Source organism: Anomaloglossus baeobatrachus, chromosome 2 (assembly GCF_048569485.1).
Source record: "Anomaloglossus baeobatrachus isolate aAnoBae1 chromosome 2, aAnoBae1.hap1, whole genome shotgun sequence".
NCBI lineage: Eukaryota > Metazoa > Chordata > Amphibia > Anura > Aromobatidae > Anomaloglossus > Anomaloglossus baeobatrachus.
The window spans coordinates 416,823,338-416,842,250 of record NC_134354.1 but is presented as its reverse complement, the minus strand read 5'-3'; the positions used below and the strand labels follow the sequence as shown (position 1 = coordinate 416,842,250).

The 18,913-nt window shown below is 48.9% G+C and overlaps 1 protein-coding gene across 3 annotated transcripts in view; it reads left to right on the top strand.

Annotated features, from left to right (window-relative positions):
* The first annotated feature begins 17,597 nt into the window (after window positions 1-17,597).
* SPOCD1 (SPOC domain containing 1) overlaps window positions 17,598-18,913 on the top strand; it is a 199,447-nt gene continuing 198,131 nt past the window's right edge. For 2 of the 3 annotated variants that reach the window (XM_075334136.1, XM_075334133.1), the window contains exon 1: window positions 17,694-17,817. The gene's annotated coding sequence lies outside the window, so the exon portion shown is untranslated. Of the gene's footprint in view, window positions 17,660-17,693; window positions 17,818-18,913 lie in introns of those variants that run through there. The other variant, XM_075334134.1, reaches the window with a different exon arrangement.

The following is an 18,913-nucleotide window of genomic DNA, read 5'->3' as shown; positions in this document are numbered from 1 at the left end:
ACATGACCGCCTACTCTTACCGGTGTTAAGGAGAATTTCATAGTTTTCGGGAAATCTCCTTCTTAAGGCTGCAGACACATTAGCGTATGGCATTTTATGCGAGAGCAACGGATGCAATATGCTAATGACCCCCGACTCAGGCTCTGCTGCGAGCGTGAGCCGATCAGGTTACAGCTGTGAAGCTGAGGGCGAGCGCTGCGGAGACGAGGGAGGGGTTAAATCCCCCCATCTCTTCCATTATCTGCCTGTGCGTATGTGATGCGCCAGCGGTAACCAGGTGTCACAAAAAGAAGGTAGCAACAAGGTAATGTGTCGCCCTGGGCAAGCCAGGGGACACAGGTCACAACAACACACACACCCCACATTCCCTGCAGGTACACCAGCTAACCAGAAATCCTTGTTGCCTTCCTCCAGGAGTCTGTTGATGCACACCAGGGGGTGGGCCAGGCGGTTGGCTCCGCCCACCTAGGAGCTCACAGCTCTGGAGGCAGGAAGTGTCAGGCAGATTAGCCCAGGCAGGGCAAGAGTGAAGTTCAGCTCAGGGAGAGCTTGAGTGAGGAGTGGACAACTAGGGAAGTAAGAGAAGTGACAGAAAGCCTGAAGTTGGTCTGTGGCTGTGTGCCCAGACGGAATCAGCAAGGTCAGCAGACGGCGGTGAAGGTCTGGAGTGGGACTACCTGGAGGTTGCTGGAAGGACCCCGGAGGCTGTGTGCCCGGTGGTCTGGAGCAGTATACAAAAGGCAGTCAGCACCAGGGCAGGGGCCTTTCGGATCCCAGCAAGGCTTGGAGTCGCCGTAAATTGCTAAATCCGTCAGTGAAGGGGACGTAGATCCCCCAACAACCAAGTCCCGATTGAAGGCAACAGCTCAACCAGTACAGGGGAGACACCGCCACCGCCAGGGCACCAGTTTCCCCAGGGCCAGCGCCTGCGGGCAAAGTGTGGAGCTCCTCCGGCCCAGATTGTAGTCGGGGAGCGGGTAACCGGTGGGAATCCATCGCTACCAATAGACTTAACATAGGTGCAGGGAAGAGTGACCATCACCGTCAACTGCAGGGAACCGCAGCACCGTGAACCGTCCGTGGGACCGTCCTACCAGCCGTTTGGTTTACCGTACAAACTGTGTCCAAGTCTCAGGCTGAGTGAGTACCACAGTGCCGCAAGGCACAGCGCTGCCCCCGCGTCCCTGCGCCCTCCAGGCCCTACACTTTACATCTCTTCACTGGGCCCCGGGATCACCAACCCCTACCCACGGAGGGGCAACACAACACCTGGCTGCTCCGCATCACCATCCCCGGGACCCCCACACTGAGCAGCGGTGGTGCAATCACCACAACCGTGGGTGGCGTCACGAACTATAACAACCCCCACACCCAACAAACATCCCCCCTTTCACTCACGGGCGAGGAGTGTCGCTCGAGAAACCCCGGGATCCGGCCTACGGCTCGAGCCACCAGGAGCAGCTGCCGGACCCGAGCAGAAGGGGTGAGCGCGGTGTGCTGACACCCTCCTCCCCGCCCGCGACAGTAACAGCTCAGGTCCTACATGACTGTGCAAGTCATCACACACACACTAGCACACCAGGACATATACACTCACAACCAGGGTGGGAGACCCCCCCTTAGAACCAGGTGACAGAGCTGGGCACTGTGAGCTAACAGGCAGCCAATTGGGAAGGGAGGGACCAGACCTGGGGGAGGAGAGAGGGACCTGGGAAGTGTGAGTAGACAGCGGGAGTGAGTTAGTTGGTAGGAGTAGAAAGAGAAAGGAGTTGTGAGAAGAGGAGAGAAGTGAGCGGTAGTAAAAGGACAGGTGTCAAGACAGACCACAGAATCTTGAAACACAGGGAAAGTAGCCAAGACTCCGCAAAGGCCTGAGTAGAAAGATCAGCCACTCAGAGGATAAAGTAGCTGGATAGCGAGAGAGCAAGCTCCAAGGACAGAGGGATCCTGTGGGGTGGACATCCAGGGCTCCCAGTACTTTGCATATACGGGGTGCAGATCCCAGAACAGACTAGGACTTCAAACCATCTGTTAACTCTGTCAGGGGGGTGGGTTTCCAGGACTCATCTGCCACCACTAACGTCCAAGGCATCAGCAGCAAAGAGGGGACCAGGAGAAATTCCCTTAAATAGTTCAAGCTGTCTGCAGCAGGACCCAGACACAGACAGATCTCCAGGAGCTCCACGCCAGGGAGAACCAACAAATACACCAGAGTGCATCGGTGGGAGAATGGCACCAGGTTGGCTGGCACAGCTATTGAGGACTTGGGTGCACCTGGGATCCAGCACGTCTCCAGGGTGTGAACCCAGTAAGTAAACACAACCAAACTGCACTCCCTATCTGGGCTGATTTATTGCCGTGCACCTTCACATTAACCCTTCACCTACCCCTGGGGAAAAGCCCTGCACGTGGAGGGCTCGACCATCCATGCTGCCCCCATCCATCATCCCCAGCGAGAACCCGCAGCGGCGCCCCTACCATCCCTGGCCGCACACTGCGAGTGATGTAGTCGGACTATATTTTTATTTTTATTTTCTTTTTATTTAAAAACTGTTGACAGTGCCCACGGGTTCGGGACCCCTCGAGCCACGGACCACCCGGATCTGAGCAGCTCTGCTGCCCGGGGTGTAACACGTATATCGCACTGCACTAGGAGTGCATGTCGATGTTTCTCTCGCACCCATTCACTTGAGTGAGTGCGAGTGGTATGGCCCTCACAGAAAATCGCAGCAGGCTGTGATTTTTTTCTCAGTCCATTTAGGGCTGAGAAAAAAAATCGCTGATCTGAGCTGCAGTATTGTCTTACATGGGGCAGAGTGCAATGCGAGATTTTCTCGCATTGCACTCGTCCGATTTATACGCTCGTGTGAGCGTACCCTAACAGTGAATGTCTGCTCTAATCTCAGATTGAAGGTCACTGAGAGCCAGCGGAGAAATTCACACCACACAGTATAGCTGGTATGAATTCCTTTTTCAGTAAGAGCAGGTGCACATGTGACATGCTTTATTTTTACAAGACTTTTATAGAGCCATAGTAGGTCAATCTTATAGTAAAATTCCTAAATATGCCATTGGCTATATTAAAAGCATTAGCAAAAAATATGTGACGTTTATCCATTTTTTGGAATTTCCTCACCTGCCCCTCCTGTGTTCCAACTCCATAGCTTGCAGAGTGTTTATCATGTACCTCACAGTCATAAATTTAGACTTGCGCAGATAGCCAGTCATTATTCTTCATTCTGTTCCCTTGTTTCATGATATCAGCTCCTAAACTTGGTGTAGATATGCTTATAGGCTCTCGTTACTCATATAGAAAAAAACTTAGTTATAGAAAAAGCATATAGAAAAATGTATTGTATTCTCACAGTAGAAAGCACATAGAAAAATATATTATATTTTCGCACTGGCAACACAAGGGAATACTGCCAGCATGTGGTGTGCACGCTATAAAGACTTAAAATTCTGCAGTCTATTATCAGAAGACCAGAAAAATCTCTTAATAAAAGGGCTTTACACTGCTCGATTTAGCGGCCAAAAACGCACAAAAACGTAGCGTAAAAAAACGCAGCATGTGCAAATAGCCTAAGGGTTCCTAGTAAAGCTCGTTTCAAAATAATGGTGCCACCTAATCAGGCTGCTGATTACCAGACATACAAGAGTGTAAAATGATCTTTGGTTTGCCCACAAGAGAATCATTCTCGGCAGCACATCATCTTGTCTCAACTCGTGCTGCTAAGAACAATTACAATCAATGCACAGTGAAGGTTTAATCACTGTGCATCTCAAGCGTGGTCTACCTGTCTTAAAGACTATTACCGCTGACCAAGAAACATGTTGCTGATTGGTGGTCTTTTATTGTAGTGCATCATGCGGTGTAAAAGTCCCAATGACTCAGAAAAGTCACGTAAATGAAGACATTTTTTCATTTTGTACCAAAGGAAGGCAGAGAAAACAGGCTCAGTAACAACTATTTTCTGTGCCAGCATGTCTTTGCACAAAACATTTTGCCAGTAGTTTTTTTTAGTTTTTTTCTATTTGTGTAAAAGGAAGCCAATTCAAATGAGGCACAAACATAAATAAATTCAGAGAAAGTACAAAGGCCAGTTTATTGTGTACAGATGTGTACAAATAGGGCATACAGTTGATGCCCTGTTGCCTGATACAACCAAAAAGCATGACTACCACATAAGGAGACCTCAGCATTATGGAAGTCATCACTGCTGTAAATAGACTCTGTCAGCACACGTTGAGTATTTAGTGAGTTTTTACCTCAGCATATGTAAGGTCACGTGCACACAATGAGTATTTGGTGAGTTTTTACCTCAGGATTTGTAAGACAAAACCAGGAGTTGGTAAGAAATACAGAAGTGGTGCTCGTGTTTCTATTATACTTTTCCTCTGATTGTTCCACTCCTGGTTTTGTCTTACAAATACTGAGGTAAAAAAACCCCACCTGTGTGCAATCTAAGGCTATGTGCCCACGGGACTCTGTACCCGCGGATGTATCTGTAGCTGTATATGTATATCTATACATAGCTGCGGGATTCCAGCGAAATAGCTGCGGTAAACTTGCAGACATTCATGCGACTTACCTGCGGAAGTCCCGGCCTCTATCTCCATAGAGGAGGGCCAGGAATTCATCAGGTATTTCCGCAGGAATAATTGACATGCAGTTACGTGCAGCTGCGGGACATCCGCAGCATATTCCGCAGCCGCACATATCACAGCAAGGACACAGACACTCCCCATGTCCCATAGGATAACATGGGGAGTGTCTGTACTTGCTAAAACCTGCGGATTTATCTAGAAAATCCAGATAAATCCGCAGGTTTTCCGCGGCAAAATCCGCGGGTACAGAGTCTTAAGGGTGCTTTATACGCTGCAACATCGCTACCGATATATTGTCGGGGTCACGTCGTTAGTGATGCACATCCGGCGCCTTTAGCGACATCGCAGCGTGTGACACCAAGGAGCAATGGTCAACGATCACAAAATCGTTCAAAAACGGTGATCGTTGACACGTTGCTCCTTTGCTTAATATCGCTGCTGCCACAGGTACAATGTTGTTCGACGTTCCTGCGGCAGCACACATCGCTATGTGTGACACCGCAGGAACGACGAACATCTCCTTACCTGCGTCCACCGGCAAGGCGAAAGGAAGGAGGTGGGCGGGATGTTATGTCCCACTCATCTCCGCCCCTCCTCTTCTATTGGCCGGCCGCTTAGTGACGTCGCTATGACGCCGAACGCACCTCCCCCTTGAGAGAGGGATTGTTCGGCGGTCACAGCGACGTCGCTGACAAGGTATGTGAGTGTGACGTTGCCGTAGCGATAATGATCTTTACGGCTGCGATCACCAAATGTCGCACGAGCGACGGGGGCGGGTGCTATCGCGCTCGACATCGCTAGCAATCGCTAGCGATGTCGCAGCGTGTAAAGCTCCCTTTAGTGTCAAAGGTCTGTCAGTATATACACACTTTTTTGAAAGGTCACAGATGCTGCAACACCAATATCCCCTTAGTGATTGAGCCAATTTTGACCTTAAAGGGAATCTGTCACCAGCTTTCTGTTGCTTAATCTAAAGCCTGCTTTACATGTTGCAATTTCGCATACGATATCGTATGCGATTTGCAACGCCCCCATCGTATGTGTGGCACGTTCAATTTGTTGAACGTGCCGCACAAACAATTAACCCACGTCACACATACTTACCCGTCCATACGACCTTGCTGTTGGCGGCGAACGTTCACTTCCTGGAGTGGGAGGGACGTTCGGCGTCACATCGACGTCACGCGGCAGCTGGCCAATAGAAGCGGAGGGGCGGAGATGAGCGGGCCGTAAACATCCCGCCCACTTCTTTCCTTCCACATTGCCGGTTGGAGCCGCGGGAGGCAGGTAAGATCTGTTCAATGTTCCTGGGGTGTCACACACTGCGATGTGTGCTACCTCGGGAACATTGAACAACCCGACTTGCAATTCGTCAGGATTCAACGACGTGTATGTGATGAACGTTTTAACGTTCAATCGCAATCGCACGTACCTGTCACACACTACAATGTACCTTACGAAGCCGAATGTGCGTCACTTACGACGTGACCCCGCCGACACATCGTAAGATATACTGTAGCGTGTAAAGCGGGCTTAAGAACAGCATGTTGTAGGCAAAGAGATTGTGAAAGTAACCAGGCTTATCTTAGATCTCTTTGTGCAGCTGTGACGCCCTGGCCGGGCCAGGTAGTCACAAATAGGGCCCCGCATTACACCTGTCCCTCATAGGTAACATTCAGCCAAACACTAAAACCCTAGTCACCCCCTCAGGGCTTGATGGACACACCAGGGGGCAGAATCAGGCGGTTGGAAGACACCCACCAAGGAGTCTCAGACAGCCTGGGGTGGGAAAGTTCAGAACAGTTTGAGAGTTCAAGTTGGAGAGGTGTGTGGGCTGGAGCTGTGTGCAGCTCCAGCAGAGGAGAGAACCCAATTTGAGCAGGTGCCGGGGTAGGAGCCCTGGTACCTTTGGCTAGGAGGCAGACAGCGGTCTCCGTCTGCAGGAGCTGGGAAGACAGCTCGGTGGAACTGAGGTGGACTGGGACAGGGTAGTGGCCCGCCGGTACTGACCCAGGGAACCGACTCGGAAACCGGAGCACAAAGGGGGGTACTCAGACCCTGAAGCTAGGTCCAGAAGCTACTGGGGGCTAGCTAATTAACTGATTGCGGCCAGGACTAGAGGTCCTGTCCCACCCAAAGTCCCGACTGAAGGCAACAGCCCAACGAGGGGGATAAAAGGCCTCCGCCACGGCTCAGAGATCCCATGGGCCAGCGTCTGTGGGCAAAGGGCTCCATAGGCAACCACAAGCCGGGAGCGGACTCCTGAAGTTTCAAGCACAGGCAGTCTACCATCTTACACAGGTGCAGGAGAAAGACAGAGACCACCAGCCGGGTGGGTGACCAGACTGCAGACGGCTGCGGGCACCGACCACCATCACCTTGGTTTACCAGAGACTCATGTGTTTACTAATAGTGAGTACATCAGCACCCTCCGGTCGCCCATCTCCCTGCACCGCCAACCAACCCCAATGGGTCCCGGGGCCACCATTCCTGCCCACGGAGGGGTTAACAACTTGCTGCCAAACATCTCCCCAGGGTGCCCTGTAACTGCAGCAGTGGTGTCCACCTTCACCACATCCCGTAGGTGGCGTCATGAACTTATCACGGCTCCGGCCGTACACCTACGTCCCCAAACCACAACCCCCCTTTTAGTTGAAGTGACCGCGAGACCCCTGGGTCCGGAGACCCTCGAGCCACCCACTGAAGGTCCGGATCCGAGCGGCTCGGCTGCCGAGCACGGGGCGGTACACCTCTGTTCTGAATTTATCTCAGAATTGACTGTAGCAGAGCTGGGAGCTGTCCCCGCCCACCTCAGGCCAATAGAGATTGTACATTGACTGTGAGCTGTCAATCACAGCAGCTGGCCCCTCTGCTCTGCAGTTGCAGAGGAGTTACACCGATGTTAATCACATAGCAATAAGCCCTTTAGGGCGGCGTCACATGCTACGATATATCGTGCGATATGTCGTCGGGGTCACAGATTCTGTGACGCACATCCGACTTCGTTAGAGATATCGTAGCGTGTGATAGCTACGAACAACTTTGAACGAGCAAAAATACTCACCTTATCGTTGCTTGTTGACACGTCGTTCATTTTCATAAAGTCGTTCCTCCTTCTGCGTGCCGGTTGTTCGTCGTTCCCGAGGCAGCACACATCGCTCTGTGTGACACCCCGGGAACGATGAACACAGCTTACCTGCGTCCCGCCGGCAATGCGGAAGGAAGGAGGTGGGCGGGATGTTACGTCCCGCTCATCTCCGCCCCTCCGCTTCTATTGGGCGGCCGCTGTGTGACGTCGCTGTGACGCTGAACGTCCCTCCCCCTTCAGGAAGAGGATGTACGCCGCCCACAGCGAGGTAGTTCGGGAGGTAAGTACGTGTGACGGGGGTAAACGACTTTGTGCGCCACGGGCAACAAATTGACGCACAAACGACGGGGTCGGGTGTGATCGCTCATGCGATCGCCCAATAAATCATTGCGTGTGACGCCGCCCTTAGAATAGCTAAACAATAGCTTCCACACAGATAAGAGAAGCACAGATGTTTTTTTACTTTTTTAACTCTTGCAGCATGCTGTCCTCAGCTTACATTGGAAAATCCTGGTAACAGATTCCCTATAATGACCAGGCAAAATTTTATAACTATGACCAGTGTCAATTTATGAGGTAATAACTCTGGAACACTTCAATGGATCCCAGTGATTCTGAGACTGTTTTGTCGTGACATATAGTACTTCATGTTAGTGGTAAATTTAAGATGATACTTTTTTCGTTTCTTTGTGAAAAAAACGGAGATTTGGCAAAAATTTAACAATTTTCAAACTTTGAATTTTATGCCCGTAAACCAGAGTTATGTCACACAAAATATTTAATAAATAACATTTCCCACATGTGCACATTGCATCAGAGCAATTTTAGAAACATCATTTTTTTGCAAAGAAATCCGAAGGGTTCATAGGTAATCAACAATTTCTCATTTTTCCAACAAGACTTACAAAACCATTTTTTTAGGGACCACATCACATTTGAAGTAACTTTGACAGGCCTAGGTGACAGAAAATACCCAAAAGTGACACCATTCTAAAAACTGCACCCCTCAAAGTACTCAAAACCACATCCAAGAAGTTTATTTATTGTCAGAAGCTTCACATGAATGAATGCAAAGTGTAAGGAAAAAATATTACATTTTACCTAAAAATGTTGTTTAGCTCTAATTTATTCACTTTTAAAAGAAATTACAACATAGACCCCAAACTTTATTCCCCAGTTTCTTCTGAGCACACTGATGCCCCACATGTGGTCAGAAACCTCTGTTTGGACAAATGGGAGGGCCTGGATGGAAAAGAGCAATATTTGAATTTTGGAACACAAGTTTGACTGAAATAGATTACGGGCACCATGACGCATTTGCAGGGCCCCTTAAGGTACCTAAACAGAAGAAACCTCCCACAAGTGACCCCATTCTGGAAATTGAACCCCTGAATGATTTTATCTAGGGTTATAGTGAGCATTTTGAGCCCACAGGTACTTCACAGAATTTGAGAACATTAGGTCATCATATTAACATTTTTAATTTTTTTCACAAAAATGTTGCTTTAGCACCAAATTTCTCACTTTTACAAAAGGTGCCACCAAAAGGTGGACTCCACAATTTGTTAGCTACTTTCTTATGAGAGCGGAAATAACCCACGTGTAATAAAAAAATTCTGTTTATGAACAAGTTGGAGGGTTTGAAATGAAAGGAGCAATTTTTGAATTTTGGAAATAGATTGTGGGCATTATGTCGCATTTGCAGTGCCGCTAAGGTACCTAACAAGCAGAAATCCCCCACAAGTGACCCAACTTTGAAAACTAAACCCCTCAAGTATTTTATCCAGGAGTATACTGAGCATTTTGAATCCATAGGTGCTTCACATAACGTTTTAAAATGTGGATATGAAAATGATAGCTATGTTTTTTCACACTAAAGTATTATTTTAGCAGAAATTTGTAATTTTGACAATGGAAGACAATGGGAAAAAAAAGGAGAAAACGTACCACATAATTTGTTACGCAATTGCTCCCAAAGATAGTGAGTGATAAATCGTCAAAAATTAATGTCTGGGCAGGGCTCAGAAAGCGAACAGCGCTATTTAATTTTTGGGATGCAAATTTGGACAATGTGTTGCATTTGCATAGCCCCTGAGGTGCCAAAAAATCAGAAACAACCACAAGGGAGCCCATTTGGGAAACTGAACCCTATAATGAATTCCTGTATTGGTGTGGTGAGTATTTTACTTTAAATTTTACTTTAGCCTCATAATGTTCATTCACACAAAGGGTAACAGGAGAAAATGGGCAGTACAATTTGTTATGCAATTTTTACCGAATTATGCACTACCCCATATGTGGTTGTACACTACTATTTGAGTACACGACGGGGATCACATAGGAAGGAGCACGACTTGGTATTCAAAACACAGATTTCATTTTAATTGATTGGGGTCTCAACTACCTGAGCTCCTGAGGATTAGCAGAAACCCCACAAGTAACACCTATTGGAAACGTCACTACATAAGAAATTAATTTAGGCCTCTTTCACACGTCCGTGCCTCCGGTACGTATATGGACAGTTTTCTCACGTACCGGAGACACGGGCATACGTTGACATATGTTTTCCTATAGTTTCGGGCACACATAAATATTTTTGCACAGAACGTGTGTCCGTTCCGTACTTACGTCTGCCCGTGTGCTCCACACGCCGACATGTCCATTTTTTTCCGGCATCACGGGTGTCACACGGAGCGCAAACCTGTCACACGTAACACACACAGACCACACGGATGTGTTCCGTGTGACACGCACCAGAGAAAAGACATGTGTCTATTAAAAAAACCAAACCTTTACTCACCTTCTCCAGCTCTGCAGTCTCTGCCGCTGCTGTCACTTGCTGCCGACCGCCGCTCATTATGCTCATTTAATATTCACTTCACTGCAGCCAGAAGCAGCAACAGCGGGGAGTCGCAGGACCGGAGACCGAAGATCAGCACCACAGACAGCGACGCCAGGGACAGGAGAGGAGAAAGTTCCCATTCTCTGTGTGTTATCACGGATAACACACGGAGAACACACGTGTGCCATACACACAGCACACCGAGAGCCATACGCATCTTTGACACGTCCGTGAAACACGTGCGTGATTTTCACGGGCGTGTGAAAGAGGCCTCAGATGCAGTGATTATTTTTAACCCACAGGTGTCTCACAGAATTTTATAACATTGTGACATGAAAATATAACATTTTAGTGGTAAAATGTAACTTTTTCATTAGCTGCAAATTTATCAGTTACACAAGGAATAAAAGGTGAAAATGGACACCACAATTTATTGCGTAATTTCTCCCAAACGTGGTGATGTCCTATATGTCATCAGAAACTACTGCGTGGCCACACAGCAGAACTGAGTAGGTATGGGCACTATTTGGGTTTTGGAGTACAGATTTTGCTAGAATAGTTTGCGGCCGACATTTGCAGAACTTCCAAAGTATCAGAAAAGCAGAAAACCCCCAAAAGTGACCCCATGGTATAAATTGCACCTCTCAAATAATTTATCTATGGCTGCAGTGACTATTTTTTAGCATCCAAGTCACACTCTCTTTCTGGAGAAATACAAATAGTTTAGTGCCTATACATTGTGCCACCATATTTTGTAGCACCCCCATACATTGTGCCCATCTTGTGCTTTTGGTGACATGCACCTCTTAAAATGTTAAATGTGCTCTCCCCATGACAATAATATCATAAACGTGGTCGCTTACTGAGGTTTAGGCACAGGGGCCGAGAAGGAGGAAGAAGGGGGCATTTGGATTTTGAGCCCAGATTTCACTAGATTTTATTTGGCGGGAGGGAGCCATATCCCTTTTCCAGTAATGTGGGACCTCCATATATTTCCAGTGAGAGATGATGGACCTGAGTCGGGGCTTGTTTTGTTGGGATAAGTTAGGGGTTTTAGTGGTAACATTTTGGGGTACAGAATATTTTTGATCACTTTCAGTATAAAACTGGGATCACATTCTTATGTTCTGCGCTGAGCACTTACGTCGAGGTTTTCATGTAAATCCCCTCAAAACAGACAGAACTACTCCCTCTAATGAGGCAGATGGAGAGACTTTGGACTCCGCTATGCGTCTGTTTTGCTGGTGTCCATCATTTTAGACATGCACAAAATAATGGTTGTCCATATTTTTGTGCTAAAATGATGGGACACTGCTGAAACAAGGATCAAATGGAGTCTAAATTGTCTCTTTATCTGCCTCATTAGAGTAAAGGCGGCGTTACACGCTACGATTTATCTGACGATATGTCGGCGGGGTCACGGTTTCCGTGACGCACATCCGGAATTGTTAGTGACGTCGTTGCGTGTGACACCTACGAGCGACTCAGCACTATCGCAAATAGGTTGAAAATCAGTGATCGTTGACACGTCGTTCATTTTCAAAATATTGTTTGTCGTTTGGATCGCAGCAGACATATTGGTACGTTTGACACCCTGCCAACGCCGAACAACATCCACACGACCGCCTTGTTCAAACAATATATCGCTGAACGATGTTGCGTCGTTTTTGAGATCGTTACGTGTGACCGCTAATATACGACCTGTGTGCGATCTCGGCAAATCGTAACTACGATCTGGGTGTGTCACGTCGCTCATGAGATCGTTAGATAAGTCGTAGCGTGTAAATTATATTTATTATTATTTTTTATTATTTTTGTGCGGTTCACCGTGCAGTATTAGTGATAACATAGTTTTATTGTATTATTTTATGTTGTGCTTGTATAACACAGTAAAAATGCTGTTTTATAATAAATAGTTTTTCCATTACAATGTTCTGAGAGCTGTAATTTTTATTTTTTGTGCAACAAGTTGGAGATTTTTTTGGTACCATTTTGGGGGACATATTTTTATGCTTTTTCTTCAGATTTTTCAAATAAAGAATGAACAAAAAACAAAAAATTTTTTTGTATATATTCTTATTGTGCGATTGGTGATAAGATCAATATATTCATCAGTTCAGTACGGTTACAGCGATATCAGACTTATATAACTTTTTTATGCTTTTCTACTTTTACACAAAAAAAACTATATTTTTAATTTTTTTTTGTATCACCATATTCTGAGAGCTGTAACTTTTTTATTTTTTCCAAATGAGCCATTTTAGAGCTTGTTTTGCGCTGGACGGTTTGGCGTTTTAATTTCTATAACTTTTTTTTACATATTTGAGCGTTTCTTAATGTTTTTTTTTACAGTATTTGCAATACAGAATAAGTATCTTGACATTTAATTATGTCCGGCCTGTCTCTGCGTATATCGCACTGCAGTTGGATTACATGTGAGTGCAGTGCGATGTCTCATACGCTCCCATAGGCTTGTATGGAGGTGCGTGAGCTGAGACTCGCTGAAAAACGCAGCATGCTGCGATTCATTCCGCATGCCGCTGTAGCATGAGAAATCAATCACAGATGGACGCTGCCGCATAGTTTTGCACTGGTGCGAGTGCAATCTGAAGTTTTATCGGATTGCACTCGCACCCTTTTACACGTTTTATTTAACTTTTTTTATTTTTTCACTTAAGTTACTATATCTGGCTCTGTTAATGGAGAAGCTGTGTGTGTCATTACAGAGGCCAATAGAGCCAGCTCTGTCAAAGGCAATTTGGTGTAATATTTTGTAAAGGACCTTAAAGGCTTTGTCTAGTCTGACATGACAAGTCTGCAGTCCCTCTATGTGTCACTCTATATGAATGCATACTTGTGCATCCTCACAGAGTGTACACTGCACAATGTGAGGATTCTGTGGTGTCAGTGTGACGCCCTGGCCTATCAGGTCGTCACAGGGTATTGTGCAATCTGCCCTTATGCACAGTATACAATCCTCCTTGGTTACGGATCCTGGTCCTTTGGTGTTGCTAAGAGCTGAGCCAGTCAAAATCCTAGGAGCACTTTACACCATACCCACCAGACACACCATTGGGGGGCCTGAAGGGAATAAGGTCACCCACTTGGGGGTTGGTAGGAGAAAGTGAAAAACTGAAAGGAGTTGTGTTGAGTTGGAGGTGAAAGAGAGAGGAGGTCAGGAGCAGGGATCCTTGAGTCTACAAGGTGGCAGACGTTGGTCTGGGCCTGGTGGGAGCTGGAACCCCGGTCGCAGGGGATCGTGTCAAGGGGCATGGATTACCGAGGAGGGCAGTCGGAGGCCTTGAGCCATCTCCGGGCAGGGGCCAGGGCACGACGGGGTACGTGGACCCTAGGCCGGGAAGTAGCTTCAAGCGTCCTGGTAATTTACCCGACGGGGTGAAGTCTTCAAGATTCATCCCTCACCCGCTCCAAAATCGGGGTACTAGCGCATCGATAGGATAGGACTTTTCCCAAAACACAGTTCATCAAATCCCAAGCGTGAACCCTGAGAGCAAGCTCACTCCGTTAGCCATACGGGTGAGCGGGACCCGATTAGTTCCATACTATAGGGTCCAACAGTGAGAAGGTGCCACAGAAAAGGCCACAGGCTAACAAGCAACACCAAGAGCAAGGATCCACGAGTACTCCCTCCCTGCTGCAGTGGTGCTCAGAATTCTGGTTTACAAGCTGTCGGTGTTAGTATTCTTGGACTGAGTGAGTACGCAAAAATCCCTTTCCTTCTCTCAACGGCATCCCCATCACCGGGCCCCGGGGCGCAACCCCCTACCCACGGAGAGGTCAAACACCTTGCTGCCATACCACCGCCACCGGGCTGCCCCCAACAGCAGCGGTGGTAATCCACTTTACCATGCACCGTGGGTGGCGTCACAAACTTCTAACTCCCCTGTACATACTCCCTTTCTTAAACTCGAGTGTCCACACCAACTCCCGGGTCCGGAGACCCCTCGAGCCATCGCGGTTACGGATCTGAGTGGCTCGGCCGCTGACACGGGGGCAGTACATCAGCAATGGACATGGCGGTCACATGGCTGTAAATATGTGTGGTGCCCCTGAGGCCTCAGTCGCCACAGGGTACTGCACCTCACTTAAGGTGCAGTACTCAACCCGGATTCAGAGGAGGTCGGTACTGGCTTCACCACTTAGACAACTCAAACACACAACCAGGTTGCCCTACCCACTGGGGACTGGACTAGAGTAGGGTCCTAAGGCAGTCTCCAAATATAGGGGCAGCCACCCACTAGTGACAGGGACCCAGGGAGCAGCAGCCACCAGGGTTAGTCAGGAGCCAACACAACGGTTAGAGAGTTCTCAAGCAGGAGAGGGAAGGAGCAGATGGTCTCACTAGTGGATCTGGTGGGAAAAAGGAGTTCATACGGTTGCTGAAGGGAGAGCTTCATTGCTCCCCCGGGGCCGGTGCACACACAGGGTGCAGGACCCTAGGAAGAATCCTTCTTCAAGCTGGTTTTCCAGAATCTGCCGGGACGGGGAGATTGCACATCTCCCTGGCCAACACAGTGCCTGAAGCACAATGCCATATAGGATCCGGGGCTTTGATCAGAGTCGGGCCCCATTGCGGAACCGCGGCACCTTCAAACAGGACGGGAGTTTTCACTCAACACGGACTGGGGTCCCCAAGTAGCTTTAAGCCACGGGGATCCACCTTACATCGCGCTAGGAGGAAGGGCCCACCGACCACCACACCGGACTGACCTCCAACGGGATCCAGGTTCGACGGGGCCCATCACAGCAGGTGACCGGTACTACTTGGGCGCGTGGCATAACAGTGAGTAAAAGCAACCTGGAACCGCAGAGACCATATGAGCCTGTTATTGCCGACATCGCTGCCCCGCGCCTCGGTGCCTGCCATTGCTACTCCCCTCATCATCCTCCCTGGGGTCCGCTCCACCTGTGGGGAGTGAAACCATCTTTACTGCTACAACCATACACCCCAGAGGACAGCGACAGCAGCGGCGGCTAATCCCTGGCCGTGTACCACAGGTGATGTCACGACACGACAACAACTCCCATCATCTCCTCCTATCCCCTTTTTATTGTGGACACCTTGGGGCACGAAACCGGGCAGGCCACCGTGACATCCCAGACCTCCACACCGGCTTGGTGATGAGTAACAGGTACCGCACCGCAACTGAACCCCCTGCGCCCCTGGGTCCCACATATGCAATATGTACACTCCTGCCAGAATCTGATTAGAGGGACACTGCTTCGCTCAATGCTGTGCCCATCTAGTCGGATTCTGGCCGGGAGTATACATAGCACATACTTATTGCCACGTGACTGTGTGACGTCCTGGACTAATCAGGTCGTCCCAGGTAGTCACACACACACATCACCCCCTCCCCGAGTAGATGACAGCAGCCAACCAAGAAACCCTTGTCACCACCCTCCAGGTCTGATGTCCACACCGAGGGGGGGGGGGGAGCGGAGCCAGGCAGTTGGCCCCACCCACCAAGGAGTTCACAGGCCTGGAGGCGGGAAAGACACAAGTTCAGAGAGAAGTTCTAGAGCAGTGTGTGGAGTAACCTCGACAGTGAAGGAGGGAGGACGAGTTCAAGGGCAGACCTGTGACCAGGCCTGCCAAGAGACTACTCCGGTGGCTGGGTTGGAGCCCACTCACCTTTGGCAACGAGGCAGACGGTGGTGACCACCTGCAGGAGCTGGGATTACAGCCGGTGGAACCGTAGGGACCGGGTTCGGGCGGTGGCCCGCCGGTACCGAACCGAGGAACCGATTGGAAACCGGAGCACCAGGAGGGGTACTCAGACCCAGTACAAAGCCCTGAACCAACAGGGCCGAGTCAATTCAACTGATTGAGGACTGGACTTAAGGACCTATCCCACACAAGACCTGTTAGAAGACAACAGCCCAACCATACAGGGTAAAGCCACCGCCAAGGCATAGAGACCCAAAGTGCCAGCGTCTGCGGGCAAACGGGCTCCTACGGCATATACCAGTTGGGGAGCGGACTACCGTTGCTTAGGCATAGGAGTCACACATTCTTACAAAGAGGTGCAGGAGAAAGGCGGAAACCACCAACCTATTCTGGGAGAAGCTGCAGCCGGCTGCGAGCCCCGTTCATCATCCCGTTTGGTTTACCGGAGACTCCAGTGTATTGTGTCATAGTGAGTACGCCAGTGCTTTTGGGCCGCGCACCGCGCCGCACCCCTTCAGCATACGCTCGCACCCGCTCCCACGCCTCAGCACCTCCGTCGGGCCCCCGGGACCATCACTCCCCTACCCACGGAGGGGTCAACATCAAGCTGCGCAACACCGTCCCCGGGAGGCCTAGTGTCCATCTATTCACCACAACCCGTGGGTGGCGTTACGAACTTACATCCCAAACCAAACCACCGCGGCCCCGGCCGCGGAACTTCCCCGTCAAGTCCCTGCTTGTAGCGCCAACCCCCTTGCAGAGCGACGTGACCCCTGGGTCCGTGAGAGGCTTGAGACACCACCCGCAGTATGAGCACGGATCCGAGCGGCTTGGCGGTCGCAGCCGAGCCCGCGGGGCAGTACAACTGCCATGCCCAGCACTGACACTGGAGAATCCTCACAGTGTGAAGTGTGCGTCTGATGTGAGGATTCACCAGTGACTGCAGACTTTTCCTTTTAGACAGGAGAGCCCCTTTACAGCTGCCACTATTTGGGGGGGCACTGTCTTTGTGATTATAGAGGCCATTGTGACATTACAGTGACTCTCATGAGGTACTGTCGCAGTAACAGAAAAAAATGTGTTAAAACAATATTTAGGACGTCCAGGTATTTATGTCATATCTATATATCCTGTATCTTTCCACTTCTGCCTCTATACAGTATGATCTATACAAACACATCTTACACAGATATGTGTAGCCCTGATTCCTGTACACGAGTGCACCTATAGAGGGCGCCCATAACTGTCCTGGTGCGGCCCAGCCGTTCACCACGTGATGGCGGCTCCACAGTACGCTGTGTCTGGGTGATGACGTCACACTCCGACACCCGCTTCTCCTATTGGTCAAAGTAGTAACGCTCTGTGAGGGTGGAGCCAACAGAAAAACGTGACCGGGAAAATTCCCTGAAGTGAACGGGAGGTGGAGGAAGTGAGTACGATTGCGGCGCTGCTGGGGTGGCTGGAGCAATACATGGCCGCATCCACAGGGTCCCATGGCTGCGGGCAGTTAAACCAACCGGCCACTTTCTGCTGAGTGGGCGAGGCCGTCATGACTGGGATCTGAGGAGACATGCCTGCCCTTACCTGGTACATCATAGTATATGACCTGCCTCCCTGGTGACAGCAGGCACACAGCCACCATGCAGTGCAGGGAATGGCTCCACTACTGGCCAGGCCTGGTGGTGTGTGGCGACATCACTGTGTAATGGATGGTGCCGAGCTGTGGGCCTGAGCTCATAACTGCCGTATACTCCTCTAACGTGTGTATGCATGTGCCCTATTAGGGTAAGGGTGGACATGTTAGGGCCATTGCAAGGGGTTGTCTTCTGCAGTCTCTATGTGTGTGTGTGTGTATATATATATATATATATATATATATATATATATATATATATATATATATATATATATATATACACAGTATATATACTGCTGCTCAAAAAAATAAAGGAAACACTTAAAGACCACAATGGTATTTTAGTGTTCTCTTTATTTTTTTGAGCAGTATATATATATATATATATATATATATATATATATATATATATAAAGTCGATATACATATCTATTATTTTTTTAAATGATGACATGCATACATGTATTCTGGCCCTGTTAGGGGTATTGATGCTTCGAACAATTGACAGATTTCTTGTAAGAACCCCTGAGCTCCCCTGATTTTGACGTTTTTCCCCACTTTATGTTTTGGGTGTTTCTTCATGGTCTTCTCTGGGATGTGACCTTTCACCCCTCCCTCCCAGATGCTGCCAGTCACAACTCTGTGGCTCCTCACCCTGCTCGGCTGCTCGCTGAGATTGGTAGCATCTGGGAGGGAGGGGTGAAAGATCACACCCCAAAGCAACATGTGAGTATCTACAGAGGAGTAAATCATGTTAGCACAGGGATTTTTACACAGTGTTTAAAGAGAACCTGTCACCAGATTTGGGGCCTATAAGCTGCAGCCACCACCAGTGAGCTCTTATATACAACATTCTAACATTCTGTATATAAGAGCCCAGGCCGCTGTGTAGAACATATAAAACACTTTATAATATTTACCTAAACGGTCACTGCGATAGAGTTGGGTTATATGGGCGTCTCCATTCTCTGGTAACGGTGCCTCCTCTTTTGGCCATCTTTGTCGTCCTTCTTCTGAAGCCTGTGTGCATGACGTGTCCTACGTCAT